Raw genomic sequence first — 16,318 nt, forward strand, 5'->3', positions numbered from 1 at the left:
GCCATGTAACGTTGCACAAGCTAAATAACCTCTCATTTAAAAAGATGACAGTAGTGTATCTTGTAGGGTTTTTTTTTATGAAATTGTTTCCAGTTTAAAGAAATTATCTGGAATTGGGGTCAGTATCTAATCACCCTAAAAATACGACATCAGGAGACCAGAATGTGCCACCCTAAAATACACCTCTTTAGATATTGACTATTCTGAGCTGGTTATTTTGAGAAACTGCAGACACAGGAGCAGATCTGCAAGGCTGCCCCTCTGGAGGGGAAATTTTTATCTACAAAGGAAATTTTCATAAATGAAGGTCTATACTAGGAAGAATTACCTGAAGTCTGCTTTTACCACCAGAGAGACTTTGATCTGTTTAACAAGGCAAATTTATTCACTATTTCCTCTCCTTACCCTCTCATAATTTATCTCTATTTCCTCAGGCTCTATTCCTTATCGTAGCTCTGGGTGCTTTACAGGCCTTAGTTATCCGGCCGTTTGCTGGGGTCTCACACTTCTATGAGACTCCTATGCAGTCATGTGCTGATAAAATGGGTTTTCTTTCATGAATGTTTCAGGCCATTTCATGTGTAGACCCGCCAAAGGGCTGAGAAGAGGAAAGGAAAATGTTTTATTATTTTGCTTTGTTTTTTTTTCTTACCCTATGTAAGTGTTGACAAATGTTCATTGCTGTAAGGGTGAAAGTGTGTGTCTGGCCTGGCCAGTCATCGTGAGGGTCACAGGGGCTCCTCCTGAAACAAAGGCCATGTTAATATTGGAAGAACAGAACCAATGACAGGAGAATCCTCAGGGTCAGGGACACAGCTCTGTGGGAGAGTCTTGTCTTAGCAGGTGTGAGGTCTAAGCCTCTTTCCCCGCAACACACACACACACACACACACACACACACACACACACACACAGGACAAACCTGTACTTAGGTTCACTGAAGAATGGGTAGCCATATAGAAATGTATTTGACTTTATAATAATATTCTGAAGGTGAACCCAGCATGACTGGTCACTCCAGTTCCTCTTGGTCTCTCTGATTACTGATATAGGGCAGGACACCTATTAAATGGGCATCTTTGGGAGAGAAGAGAGGCCAGAGAATGAGCTTTTGCAGTTTTATGGCTTGCTTTGGGGAGAGGCTTCTAGGTTCTATGACCCACCTTGGAGAGAGACAAATTCAGATTTCTGCGATCTGCTTTTGCAGGAGTGGGGGGGGCTACAAGAACGGATGACATAATAGGAGGGGAGAAAGTCTAAAAGACCATGCTTCTGATGCTTCCCAGACTCCTCCAAGAGCCCAGTATTCCAGGGTGATATTCTTTGGGATGCCATTGCCTATGTCCTGACATTGCTACAGATCCAACAATTTTCAAATTTCGAAATGTATAAATACTGTCAGATGAATTTAAGAAAATGAGTTCTCAGACTTTTCAGATTCCTGAGTCTGGGGTATGACTTCAGAATCTTAGTAAGTCTGCCATGCTAACCACAGATGGTCCACACATGGGACTTGGACAAAGGCTTCCTGAAACTCTTCGTGATGATCAGTGTTCATTGTCAACTTGGTAAGAATCTAGAATCACCTTTCAGAAGGCCAGGGGTGGGAAGACATGCCCACTGTGGGCGGTGTCATTCATTCCCTGGCTAGAATCCTGGACTACAGACTGGAGAGAAGGAGCTGAGCAACAGCAGGCATTCATCACTCCCTGCTTTCTGTCTGTGGACAGACTGTCATCAATGGTATCAAGCTTGTACTGCCAGGACTTGCTCACCAAGATGGAGCATACTCTTGAACTGTGAGCCATAATAAGCCCTTTTCTCCCTTAGGTGACGTCTATTAGAGTATTTTATCATAGCACCAAGAAAACCAAGACACTCTTGTAAATCAAATAATAATAATAATGTTTTTAGAATTATTTTATCTTCTACTTACAATATTGAAAACAGAGAGACCATTGTTTCTATTCTTACATACACACACATGCACATATACACACACATACACATACATGCACATATATACACATATACATACGCACATGCACACACACATATACATGCATGTACACACATACACAAACATACACACATATATACACACAAACACACATAAACGCACATACATACATATACACACACATACACACACACAAGAGGGAGATGTTGAATAATTTGTAATTTTTCTTTTTATGAATACATCAGAGAACTGAGACTCAAAATTTAAGAAAACACAAACCTGCAAAAAAGAGAAAGAGAGAGAGACAAATAATGAGCACTTGATTACAGAAGACCGATGTCAACCATCCCAAGTAAGAAAAATTAGGCCAAGATTTCTAATAGATTTAAGGGTTGGGTCTCGGTTAGCGAGAGCGTGCCAGGCCCGTGTTAGAGCTGGCCCCCACAGGCTCTTTCTGCAGCCCTCACTGCTACACGAAGAAGAGCCGGGAGAGGAATAATTCTCCAACAACACCCATATGTGTGGCCAAGAGGAAAGTAGTAGCCACCAAGTAAAATGCAGAAAGCAGAGATGACCCTTCACCTCTGTATCACTCCAACAGAGAAAAAGAGCTAAAGAAGTGGGTAGAAAGGTGACGGACCTTGTCAGTCTTAGTACTAGTGAAAAACAAAACTAGAGGCCAACAATGGAGCTTGCAGAAGGGGTGAGATGAAAGGACAAATGTGTTAGCCATAAAGGTCACAGTATAGACTGTGTAGCAGTATAGACTGGGCTGGCCAATAAGAGGGTCCTTAATCCCATGACTCAGTATTATAATGCCTGCCTGTGGCTAAGACTCAGTGAAAACAAAAATATCTAACCCACCCCACCATGTCCCATCACCACAAGATGTTTGGCTTTTGTAAAAAACAAAACAACAGCAACAAAAATGTATAGGTAAAGAAAGAAGAAAAACCAAAAACATTGTAAGGCAATCAGCAGAACTGGGTCTTTCATTCACACAGGTGTGCGGCCATCAAAATGGAGACCTTAGCATACTGTGATTACTACATCAAATTCTTCAACTGAAAAGGTGCATAGCATACATGATAACATCATAGTTGGTTCCCATGAGTACATCAGAAGTACAGACAGAATCAGGTGAAAACACTAGAAATGAAAAGCCAAGAAGAGAAAGGAATAATGTTCTCAACAGGTACGGAAATGGACTTGAAACAACCAAGGAAGAGGTGGTTTTGAGGGCAACCCAACAGAATCTGTCAAATGGAAGTTAAAGACAAAAGAAGAAGGAGGAAGAGGAGAAGAAGGAGGAAGAGGAGGAGAAGGAGGAGGAGGAAGAGGAGGCAGCAATATGGAAAGTACCTAAAACATAGCGAAGCACTTAAGGAGGTGCAGAGCAATATTAATATAACATGCATATATTATAAATGGGCTCTCAGGACAAGAGACAAGAGGAAAGAAATTGAAGAAATAATGTATTTAATTTTATCTTAATTTACTCTTTCAGTGCCTTTCATTTCTTTTGCAGATTTAAAGATTCTGTCTCATATCATTTTTGTCTGTGTAAAGAACAGCCTTTAATAACCCTGCCATTGCAAGTCTCCTGGCAATAAATTCAGTTTTTGTTTGCTTAAGTGTTTATCTCCTATCACATGTGTGTGTGTGCGTGCACGCATGTGAGTATGCTGGTGCATGTACCCACACACACACACACACACATGCAGAGGCCAAAGGAAAGCATCAAGCATATTCCTCTATTGCTCTCTTATTGTTGGAAGCTTGCCTTTCAGCTAGGCTAGCTGACCAGCAGACTCCCCGGATCTACCCTATCCCAACCCCTAGGGACTGAGGTTGTGGCATGAACAGCCATGCACAGCTTTTATCTGAGTGTAAAAATTCAAACTCAAGTCCTTACATTTACACAGAAGCACACGTACTCACTGAGTCATTTCCCTAGCCCTTCTCCTAGCTTTAAAAGATGGTTTTGTTGAGCATAAAATTCTGAGCCGACAGGAAGTTTTATTCTGGATTTTGGTTTATTTCTAGCAGTGTATAAGCGCCAGTCCTTTGTCTTCTGGCTTGGACAGTTTCTGGCAAGAAGTCTACTGTTACCTATTTTGTTATTATTGCATTGATGTGTGTGTGTGTGTGTGTGTGTGTGTGTGTGTGTGTGTGTGTGTGCGTGTGTGTTACCATACTTGGTGTCTCTCGGGTTCTTGGATCCAGAGTTTATTGTCTTTGGTTATCACTAAGGTGTGAGTTTTAGACTTAGAACCGAAGAATGCTAAGCCTGTCAGACAGAGAAGGGTTAAGAAGTTTTAGAGGTAAGAGATGAAAGGGCATGGCTAATGGCGTTAGAAGTACAGAGTGATCCCCAGGGTTAAAAAGAACATTCTAAGATCTTTTTTTAAAGAGCTGCATCCCTAGGATCCCAGCATTCAGGAAGCAGAGACAGGAGGATGGCCTCAAGTTTGAAGCCAGCCAGGGCTATATAGTGAAACCTTTCTTGGGAAAGAAAAGTGAGGGTGCAGCAGATAAAGCCGGACAAGTGGGGACACATTTTGAATGGCTGTGTAGCCCACAGCAATCGTTCATCCCCAGGGTACATGTTGGGTGGTTTAAAGCAGAGGGTGAGTGTGCTCAGATTTAAACTCTTGCACCTTAATTTCGGATCATTCAGCCTACAGTGTGCACAGTATTTAGAAGTCAGGGCTGCACATTCCCCGAGATTATCTCACACTTTAGGCTCTTTCCTTTCCTCTTCCTAAATCCACACCATTTATCACTCAATAAAGACCTAGACTGTCTACAAAGCTTGCTAATGTTTAGTGACGGGGACAGTCCTCATACAGCTCTGCTATCTTTCCAGTGCCCTGTTCAGTGTGGTCACATGCCTGAGTTTGGGCTAAAAGAAGATGCTTTTAATTGCTTTGTATCACCAGGGTTAAGGCACTCAGTCACAGCAGCTGTCTTACCTGTCAAATATGCTAAATACTCAGGTGAAAGTTAAACCAGTGAGGTCTTCAGACTAATATGTATGTGACCATGTCCAATCATCTAGGACTGCTGGGAAATTGATAAATAGGATCAGAGTAAGTACACAGAAGCCTCCATATTTTCTAGTTCATACAACATTGAGGACTCCTCATTACCATTCTAGAAGCCCTCTGACAGACTATTGAGACTCACGCTCTTAATTAAGAGTGATAAGGCACAATGCAAAGTCCCTTGCACTTGTAACAGGAAGGTCAGCATTCTTTCTGGCCTGAAATGCTGCCAACAAGCCATGGAGTTTTAGGAAGGCTTCCCTTCACTTTGATGCCTGTGTTTTGTTGCTGCTGCTGTTGTTTATCATCTGTGAAAGGAGGGAGAGTCATACCAGCCCCCGAAGTAATGATTACACCGTGGAGATAAAAATGAGGCAGCTCTGTGTGGTAGATTCCAATGATCACACCAAGTATCTCCTCTTCTCCTTTTCTCCATTCCCAGCTAGGTGACTGTGTAATTATTTAGCCACCCGTAAGGCTGCACTTCCGGGTCCTAAGGCAGGCACAGGGGGGCGGACCCTTGAGAACAGGGCCCCGCGTGACCCACATGTGCGCATGCGTGGCTACCTCCACCCGCAATTCAACTAACCCCCTGTGTGCGCATGCGTGGGTCGGACATTTCAAACTGTAATTCTTTTCACAAAAGGAGCGGGGTGCATTTCCTCACACCTTGATGCTGACTTTACCTGTGGGATTTGTCTTTGCTAGAATTGTGGGTCTTGTATGTTTCTGGTTGGTCTCTCTTGATTCTTCTGTCACCGCTTCCTTCACTATGAGGACAGGTCTGTCTTCACTTAGTTGAAGATAAAAAGACATGTGCATGAGCTGAGTCACACATACCTGCCCATCCCCAGATACGTAACAGCCCTCACCCAAGATCAGCAAAGCCACCTAGCAGATCTCTGGACACATGAGCAGTAAGCATGGGCTATCATATATCACAGATTTTGGGGTTGTTTGCTGCATCATTATTTGTATAGCAGATAACTAGTAGACTGTGAGGCTGTGCCCACACACTGAACAGTACACGTGTACTATTAGCCCTTGGGAATGAATGGATATAATTATAATCAAAATTATGTAGCATGTATATCCCTTAACCTGTGAAACATTATTCTCTGAAATTATCCCTTATTATTGTTATCCCTTATCCTGTGATACATTATTCTCTCTGAAATGTTTCAGAGGGTTATAGGATCAAACTTTACATTGGGCAGGACCTCGGATATAATCTAGTCTATCATTCTTCTTGGGCACGGAGCCTCTTCCTTTTTCACTGACATGTGCTTTTGTCTGTGCTAGCAGACTTGTTCATCCCAGCACCCCTCCCTCGAACAGTTTTGAGCCATCATCCTTAAATTCTGCCCTCTTCCCTATGCAGACAGCAAAGGAGGCTGGGTCCAGCTCCATCCTCAATCCACCACTTCTCCATGTGGGCATCTGTTAGCAATGCTCTGTGTTGGGTGATTTGCAATTTTTTCCCCAGATGCGTTCAGCATGCAGCCACTTTGACAAGCTAAAAGCTGCTAATGCAGGATCATTTATTACGTTTTCCTGCACACTGCATTAATCTTAAAGACCCAGTTTAATGCACACAATGACATCTTCTCTGAATACAGAAGGGCTGGGCTACAAAGACTTATGAAGGAAGTATCCTCCTAAATTTCCGAGGGACTGGAAAACCAGAGGAATAAATTGGAAGAGAAACTATGCAAGCTGTTTTCTATTTTCTAAAGGAAGGAAGGAATTATTTAGCCAGACGCGGGGCTCTTTCGGGCACCTCACGCATTGTTATTGCTGAACAAATGGTTATTATTATTCTTAGCAATGAAGTGACTCAGGAAGGACTTTTCTTCCCTAAAAGGTATAGGAGTGTTCCCAGGTCCCATTTCTGCATCCTGAATGCTATGCTCACCTTAACAGTTGAAGGCTCTTCCCCCTCCTCTAACCTGGAAGGCAGGAGGCAGAATGCCTGTCTAGAAAAATGACAAATCAGACATGACATACATACAGACCCATTACTTCTGTCATATTTCTCCTCTTAACTTTGCTCAGCAATTAAGGTTTCCATGAGCCTCCCACTCCTTCTCAAACCCCGCTCAGGAGGCAGTTGTAATTAAATCTCCGTGATTTCCCAATGCCTCTGCGACGTAAAAGAACTTTTTCTAAGAAAAGTTTCCTTCTGGATTTCTCCCAACACGTTCCTGACTGGGCTCCGATGGTCGTCAGAGTCTTTCCCTCCTTCTCTCCAAAGTGGTAATTCAGGACAACCCCCACCTCCTCCAGGAGGTCTCCTTTGAGGACTTGGCCCACTCTCCTCTCCCTCCTCCCTCCTGTCTCCAGCCTTTCTTTCCCTCTCATTCCCGGTAAACCACTCCTCTAGCTACCACCTGTGTCCTGAGACAGGGCCACAGTCAGCTTACTCTGCAGGTAAGTGAGCCCTCACAGTACCAGTACCACTGGAAGGCCACAGTAGACTCCCTCCCCACCCTCACTCAGCAACATCCTGTTCCCCTTGAGAGTGCTGTCAAGGAACAGAGCCTTAATGAGCACCGCCTTTGTTCCCAGCTTGTTAGCATCACAAAGAGCCTGAGGTGCTGGGATTTACCTAGAGGTGGAAGACCTGGATTCTTCAAAAAAAAAAAAAAAAAAACTTTGAATAATCTTTGCAAGAATCCTCAGGCTCTTGATTTCCAGCCAGATTTGTACTCAGAACTTCAGGGGCACGTCATAAGGAAATACATAACTAAGTCTCTCAGGCTGTAAGAAAATATGTTATTTTGATGGAGACTTAAATATAGCGTATGTGTATAAAATATGAACTAACTTTGTATCACACAGTATAAGTGCCAAATAAATCTGCAACACAATACTTAGTAGAGGAAGAGCTTGGGTTGGGAGAGAGAAGTAGAGAAAGGGGAGAGTTGCGAGGCCTGGGAGGGCAGCTGTAGCTGAGAAAGCAGCCGGCTTGGAGTTGGAGTCTCCAAAGGAAGCTGCAGAAGCAGTACTTTCACAGAGCCTCCTAAACAAAGGGCTGAGCACGCTGGCACTGTCTATTTAGACTAGGAGAATAGTAAGTAGGTTTGCCTGGTTGGGATAAAACCCTGTGATGAGGAAAATGGGAAATTAGGTTCCAATGCCAAGACAAATAATCTTCATTTTGTTTCTCAATAAAAAGAACCTTAGTTACCTATTTTTTAATAGGCCCCATTAAATCTGTGTCCTGAACAGGAAATGTGCACTTATGTTGAGAATGTACAGTATTACAATCATTCAGCCACCACCAGCTATTCCTTAGAAGCTCCATGTTAACTCCTAGTTAGCCACAGTCTGTCCCACCAGCCTGTGGGTCACCCATTCTCCCATCCTATGGGGTGTGCACCTGCCAGCCTGTGGGTCACCCATCCTCCCATCCTATGGGGTGTGCACCTGCCAGCCTGCGGGTCACCCATCCTCCCATCCTATGGGGTGTGCCCCCACTATGCAATTCCTGGGATGATCTTTGTGCTTCCCTCAAAAATAGAGGCAATTCAAAGAAACTTCAAAGAAAGACCTCTTAGTACATCCCTCATCCACAACTGCCCATTCTGCTTCCATTTCTTAGAAGCTATACTTCCTGCCTGGTGCTTCCACCAAGCGCTAGATCTCTGTAGTACTTATGAAACGTGTTTGTGTGTGGTACACACATGTGTGGAGTACATGTGCATGCGCATGTATGTGCATGGACATATTGAGGTCAGAGAAAGAAGACATTGGCTCTCCCCCATCCCCATCCTTCCCCCCTCCCCGCTCCCCGTCCCCTTGAGATGAGTTCTCTCACTGAACTTGGAGCCTGTAGTTTTTAGGCTAACCTGGTGATCAGGCGAGCCCTGGTGATCCTCGTATCGCTTTTCCCCTCCAGTGTTGAGGATACTGAAGAATGATGGAGATCTGAGTTTAGGTCCTCACATTTGCACAGACAGTGCTCTTAGCCGTAAACGCTATCGCCCCATTTGCCTGGGTCAGTAGACTAAAACAAATGGAGTGCCAAGCTAATAGTTAGCTTGCCTCTGGAGGCTAACTGGCTAATGTTTACACTCCTCTTTTATTATATGGTTAAATTTTTTAGCTATTCTCCCCTCAGTGACTAAGAGTTGGCTCTATCTTCCAGAAAATTCTTTTGTACCTCCCTCTGACATGTCACCTCTTATCCAACAGAAGAGTTAAAATCATAGCCTCACCAAGATGAAGCAGTCAACTCGCCCTTCTGAGCATGTCTTGGACCAGATTCTGAACAGTCTCCAAACAGCCCAGCATGCCTGGAAAGCCCTCCCACTCCCCATGCCAAGCCATGTGTCTCCTATCATTTAAGTAATCTCCAAAGCCCACCCTCTCTGTGATCCCTCATGACTTCAGAGAAGAACAAACCCTTCCCCTCATCAGATCCTGACTCCTCATGAAAGGCTTCTGGCCCCCTTCCCTGAAACCACCCAAACCCCAACTCAGGCTCCGCATTCTCTCCTCACCCCTAAACATGTGTGTCCTTGAACTGCACCAACTCTAAATAGCCTACACCCCAACTCATCTCTGGTGTGCTAAACCCTTTCTGTCAGCCCAAACAATCTTGGGCTTGTTAGGATCAAGGAAGTAGCCTTGGTTGAGGTTGTTTTCTTCAGCAAATTGAGACAAGACCATGAGAAACAACCGTTTGCTCATAGAATACTCCCCAGCACATTCCAAAACCTGCAAATGCTTAAACCCCTTGTGTAATCTGCATGGCATTTGCATGTAGGCTGTGTGCACCTCTGAACTACTCAATAAGACCTAAACACCAGAAATTGTAAAACAGTGGTGCTGCAGTGACGAGTGAACAATGGCAAGGAAAGCCCAGGCACATGTCTGGTGAAGACGCAGGGGTTTTCTTAGCTTTTATCCAGCTAGCATGCCTTTGCACTGCAGCCAGCTAAAGCTGTGGAGTAGAACCAGAAGAAGCACACTTTGTGTCCTTACTTAGGCCATGTGAATGATGACGTAGAAACACTGTAAGAACCAACATTTCTACAGCATTTATGAAACACCACTGTATCCATGGCCTTATTTTTCTTTCTTCAACATGACCTTGTGACGTCATATTTGCATTAGCCTCTCTTGAAAAGGAAATGCAAGTTGAACGATATGGAATAACTTGCTTTTAGTCAGGCAATAAATGGTGTCTGAAATTAATTTGGAAATAATTCCATGAAGCTCTCTCACCTGACACAATAAAATAAACTAAAACAAATTTTATATGACTTGAAGAGTTAAACAAAGAATTTAAAAAAAAAACAAAAACAAACAAAGGGGAATACATAGCTCAGGGTCAACTTAGCTTCATCTCTGGAATAATCTTAAGATGCTTCCAATCAATGCAGAAAGACTTTTTAGCCATAAAAGTATTGACAGAAAAATAAATAAATCAATAAAATAATTACTGACAGAACATTGTAACAAATCACTAATGAAAAATAGTAAATAGTTAAAAATACAAAAATTCTATATATCCAAATACAGGGAGGTCATCAGCAGCCCTAGAGAAAACTGAGAAATGAGTGCCTTCCTCACTACAAATTTCATGAAAGCATACTTTTCAGTCTCCCTACAGAATGAGTAGACATTAAGAAAATGCAATGAATGGAGAGCAGAACAAGCAGACATTAGGAAAATGGAATGAATAGAGAACTTGCAGAAAGGTAAACACACGGATCTAGCTAGCATGTTTATATAAGAGTCAAAGATGTGTAAGATCAAACAAGGGGCCCACGCTCCTGTCAGTGTGACTGTGATGGGGACTCACAGTGCAGGTGACAGGAGAGTGGACACTCATCACAACGACAAGTGTGAAAACTGAGAGAATCTTCTAGACAGCTGAGAAGACCCTACTAAGAGCTTAAAAAGACACACAGCACTGGGGTAACTCTGCTCTGGATCTGACCTCCCTCCCCACACCCCACCCTCTGGGGAGCAATCAGTCTCAGAGGGGTCAGTGTTCTGGAATATTTAAGCAGTAATAGTTTGCATAGTTTTATATTCTAGGATACCCATACCACATAAAAATGCTTAGAAATGGTTCCTATTTGTTTGGTGGGTTAAAGGTGTTTTGTGTATGTATGCAAGTGTGTGGTATGTATGCCTGTGTGTTCACGTGTGCAGATGTGCATGCACATGTGTACATATACATGTGAAAGCCTTGAGGTCGATCAGGTATGTTCTTTGACTGAATGTACTGCATACATTGAGGCAGAACTCTCTCTGAACCTGGCACTTACCATTTTGTCTTGTCTGGCTGGCTGACTTATTCAGGGACTCCCCACCTGTGTCTCCCAAACGCTAGGATTATAGACAGGCCACCATGTCCACTCAGTCCTGTATGTAACTTCTGGAGATATGAAACCTAGTCCTCACACTTACATGGCTTCCCTTGGTTTGCTGTGAGGTCTTTACTTCCTTGAACTTGACAAGGAAGTTCCCAGCTTCCTTCCCATTCTGAGATGCCACGGGCGGGTGGGGAGGTAGAGGAGCTGGACTGGGTGGAGTCAACACTCTTTACCCATGCTGGGCCAGAGGGGCTATGCAGCATCAAATCGTCTGTGATTCTTGATGCCATGAATCAGCACCCTGTAAAACTCAAAGCTGAAGATCAAACACACTGCCACACATTTTGTAAGAATGAGGCCAAATCCATACTCCACATCTGCTCTCTGCCTTCAATCAAGACGTAGCCCAATCCCACAGCTCAGTAAATCTGGGGAAACAATCAGAATGTCACTTTATACAGTGTAGAGTTATGCCCAAAGTGTGCTGTATTATAACAGTGTCAACGTATCATTTTACTATAATAATAATTACTATTATTACTATTAAAACTATTACTACTGCTACTACTGCTACTGCCACCCACAGAAGCAATGGCCAGGACTAGTTGTCTCAAAGGGACGTTCCTGTCCTCGCTCTCATGTCCATTTCTCTGTGTATAAACTGTTCTCACTCTTTCTCCCTCGCTCTGCAAGCACTGTTGTCTCACAGCATCTAAATAACTCAGTGATCCACGTACTCATTCAGAGTCCAGGGAAACAGAGGTCTTTGAAGCATTCCCACCGAATCGCCCATTCAGAACTACTGACAAGGAGAGAGGCGTTTAGAGGTCTTTGAAGCATTCCCACCAAATCGCCCATTCAGAACTACTGACAAGGAGAGAGGCGTTCACACACAGCATGTTCACCAGAAGAGGACTGGTAACAATCTAAACACAAAGTACAGAGGCCTAATAAAACCAGTGTTTTATGTTCCAGGTATGGTATGGAATAGCAAGCAAACACAGCAGAAACTCTAGGTCTTGTTCCACACACTGTGGTGGGCTCCCAGAGTGAACCCTCCCTCATGGGCTAGCCTATCTCAATCCCTTCTGTTGGCCCTTCCTCCATGTCCCAAGCTCTCAATGTAGAAAGGACCCAGGAATTCATCCCCAGCTAGGGTCTCCTAACTCTCCTGACTTCATGCTAACTCTGGTGGTATCCCAGGCCCACAGTTAAGCCATCATTCACTGACACCCAAATCTCTGCCTCCAATCCAGAGTTAAGCCATGTGCTCTAACACAGACATTATTGTGCTTCTGGAAGCACCCAGGTCAGAAAGCACCTGTCACCATACTGTCTGCTCCTGGCCCACAGCACCCTGTAAAAGCAAAGCATCTAACCAGTCTCTCAGGCCAGAATTCATGGGATCATTTAAACTCCTTTCTTACAAGTCCTACTTTTTGTGGGTGTACTCCCCAAACTGAGGCCTACATTGCCATTGCCATCCTGGATCAAGCCCGTTACCAGCTTTTCAATTCTAACAATTCCACTCTTGCTCCTCCTTAGCCGATTCACCACACAGCAGCCAGCAGGAGCTTTTTAAACCATGTATTAGCCATTATCCCTTCTCCCAAACTTTCAGTGGCCTTGTACTCACTAAGACTATAAACCAAACTCCTTACCATGGCTTTCAGTCCTCATGAGCTCTGGGCCTCTCTGCCTGTATAACCTCTGCTCTGTCTCACTCTGCCTCAGCCCCACTACCCCACTGCCCCACTAACGGCCAATCCCCCAGAAGCCCATCCTAATTAACTTCAACTCTCAACATGGCCTAGGATCACCGGAGAAGGAAGTCTCAAGAAAGGGGCTGTCTAAATCAGATTAGCCTGTGGACATGTTGGGAGATCACCTTGACTGATAACTGATGAAAGCCTACAGTAAAAGCAGCACTATTCCCTGAACAGGTAGTCCTTGGCTGTTAAAGAAAGCGAGCTAATCAGGAACCTGTGCACAAGCCAGCAAGAACCATTACTCCATGATTTCTGCTCCAAGTTCCTCCGCCTTCCCTCAGTCTACTGTAACACGGTAGGATAAGTCAAATAAGCCCTTTCATCCCCTAGGTTGCTTTTGGCCCGCGTTCATCCTAGCAACAGCAAGGAAACCCAAACAGAGCCCTTGTCCATGCCCCTCCACCTGGAAAGCTTATCCACCCTGTCTTCTCTTTCGGGTCATCTCCTAGGCAGTCTTCCCCGGCCACCTCAGCTAAACACATCTTCCCCGCCGCGCCTGCCCTCACGCTGCCGTTGTTTTCCTCCGGCAGCTCTTATCGCGCTGTCATTACGTTATGTAACGATCATTTTCTTGTTTGTTTTCTGGTGCTGTCGCTAGAATGTTCAGGAGGGCTGGATCTTATTCCCTTTGCTTGGAACACTCAGTGCTGGGCTCTCAAGAGGCACTCAAATATTTTCAGAAATGATTAATGAATATGTGTGCGGTTATAGAACAATTTCTAAAATATATCGCCACATTCAAAGAAGACAGAGTGCAAAGGATGGCTGGAATGCTCTGGAAGCCTACATGGGAACTGTCAAAGGTGGCTGTTTCTGGGAAAGGAGGCCAGTAGGAACACGGGAAACAATTTTCAGTGATAAATTTTATAGTGCTTGAATTATTTCCATGAGCATGAATTGCCTTTTCAATTAAAAAAAATCATTCTGTCTGGTCCCATGTATTCTAATTGGTCCAGCTGGTTAAGACACATTCGCCTTGGTAATAAAACCCTTTACTCTTCCCTGCCGCCTACCCAGCCTCCTTAGGCTTCGCCAGTTCTCTGAATGGGGACCATCACAAGCTGAAGGATTTGGGTTTGGTTTTGTTTGATTCTTCTCTTTTCCTCCCAAGGCCATGTTACTATACTATTCTAACAGCTCTAATGACAGTGTCTCTCCTCAGGAAGGGCACCTTTCTGCTCCCTTCCCAGTGAAGCTGAAAGCTAGTGTTCACCGATTTCCTAGTGACCTCCTGAAGGCCAGTTCCAGATTGTGCCAGTCACATCCTCATGGGTCATTAGCTTGAATGAAGACCTTTGTAAAGGACAGCTGGAATGTCCCGCCCCCCTGCTGCTCCGGCCTGGCTCCACAGAACCTGAGGTCTAGAGCTATCTTGTTCTGCATGCAGGAAGCAAAGTGCACTCCTAGGTTTTTAAGTGAGGTTTTGAAAGACCTGGGACTAAAACTTAGTTCCATGGCCCCGGATTCTTTCTGTCTACAGCTCCCATCCACACTTCAAATCTATCCCGATTATCTTTCCCCTTGTACTGTCTGGTTAGTTTTATTTGTCAACTAGACACGAGCTAGTGTCATCTGGGAAGAGGAAACCTCACTTGAAAAAATGCTTTCACTGAGAAAATGCTTCTACCAAACTGGTCTGTAGGCAAATCTGTGGGGTTCTTCTCCTGATTAATGACAAATGTAAGAGGGTCCAGCCTATTGTGGGTGGTCTTGGGTCACATAAGAGGAAAAAAAAAATAACTGAACAAGCCATGGGGGAGCAAGCAGCATCCTCTATATTGGCTCCTACCTGGAGCTTCTGACATGGCTTCCCTTGATGACTCATCATGGACATGAAAATGTAAGCTGAACTAAACCCATTCCTTCCCTGAGTTGCTTCTGGTCATGGCTTTTATCAGAGCAGCAAGAAAAAGCAAACTAATAGACCCCTTAACTCCAGGTTCCTGAGGGAAGTAGAAGAAAGCCAGGGAAGAGGCAGCGAGAGGTAGACCAGAACACCAATGGCCTTCACTGTCTCTACAGGAAAACATGGGTGGGCGTCTCCCCACCCCACATATAAACCACATCCATCCTTGTACATATATGCACGCAAATAATAAATCACTTTGGCATAATGTGTACTGTTGAGAGTTTATATAATGCTATTAACCTCGTTTTCTCCAACAGGAGTGATATATGAACTACGTGGGTGGGCTTGAGAGAAGGTTCGGGGGGTTAAGAGTACGAACTGCTCTTCCAGGGGACCCAGGTGTGATCCCCAGCACCCATATGGTGACTAACAGCTGTCTCTACCTCCAGTTCCAGGGTATTCAATGTCCTTATCTGGCACACGGATATACATGCAGGCAAAACTCCCATAGACATAAAATAAAAATCAATAAATCTCAGAAAAATTAAAAAGAGCTATATGAACCAGGCAGAGTACATGAATATTAAGTTTTAAAAGGTGCCTGAACCTCAAGGAGGCCATGCTCTAATGGGAAAGATTTATGACTATAACACACTGTGGGAAGAATTTTTGTGAAAACAAAAGGTTTAAGAAAGCTTAAGGTGATTATGTATCGAAGACCCCAAGAAGACCTGACATTTGAACTAGCTACAGAGTTTGAAATGGATCTTCTGATTAGAGATGTATGGGGCCAACAGAGTGTGCAGAAAGGGAACTGTGAAGAATAATTAATAAGGTCAGAGCAGCAAGCAAGCGCCTTTGTAACTGAACAACGAGACGGAGAAGGAGGGTCCGGATTCAAAAGGGCCCGCAGGGGTACAGCCTTGGCCAAAAGACTCTGTACACATGGTCACATATTTTGTCAGTAGACATGACAGAAGTGATCCCCTCATGTCTGAGCAGAGGCAGGGAGCCATGCAGACACTCACCCGAGGAAATGCCTTTCCTTTCCTCACAGCTAACAGATGAATAGGTATCTGGGTCTAGGTAGATCTGGTGGCTCTGAATGTTTAATTAAATGAATTTCCTAAACACAGAAAGTATGATACATTTTAATGTGCTGCTCTCCCCCTCTCTCTATGGCAACTAACCTTAATTATCTCAGCATGCTGAGCTCAAGCAGATAGCTTACCTGTTTATCTTCAGAGAGAACAAGAGTTTTCCCTGATTAAATATACATCTTATAGGTAAAACTTAGTGAAGCAGCATTGGAATCCATATGTGTATTCAAATGTAAGGGCCTGCAATGAGAGGAAAGAGCA

The 16,318-nt window shown here is 44.1% G+C and overlaps 1 long non-coding RNA gene across 4 annotated transcripts in view; it reads right to left on the reverse strand.

Annotated features, from left to right (window-relative positions):
• Positions 1 to 16,318, reverse strand: part of LOC125391892 (uncharacterized) — a 36,213-nt gene that overhangs the window by 5,277 nt on the left and 14,618 nt on the right. For 3 of the 4 annotated variants that reach the window (XR_007229311.3, XR_007229310.3, XR_007229303.3), the window contains exons 3-7: positions 16,189 to 16,297; positions 6,923 to 6,983; positions 5,694 to 5,800; positions 4,936 to 5,026; positions 653 to 743 (exon numbers count right to left, since the gene is read on the reverse strand). This is a non-coding gene — a long non-coding RNA (uncharacterized LOC125391892). Of the gene's footprint in view, positions 1 to 652; positions 744 to 4,935; positions 5,027 to 5,693; positions 5,801 to 6,922; positions 6,984 to 7,430; positions 7,533 to 16,188; positions 16,298 to 16,318 lie in introns of those variants that run through there. The other variant, XR_007229305.3, reaches the window with a different exon arrangement.

This window comes from Myodes glareolus, chromosome 5 (assembly GCF_982192425.1).
Source record: "Myodes glareolus chromosome 5, mMyoGla1.1, whole genome shotgun sequence".
Lineage (NCBI taxonomy): Eukaryota > Metazoa > Chordata > Mammalia > Rodentia > Cricetidae > Myodes > Myodes glareolus.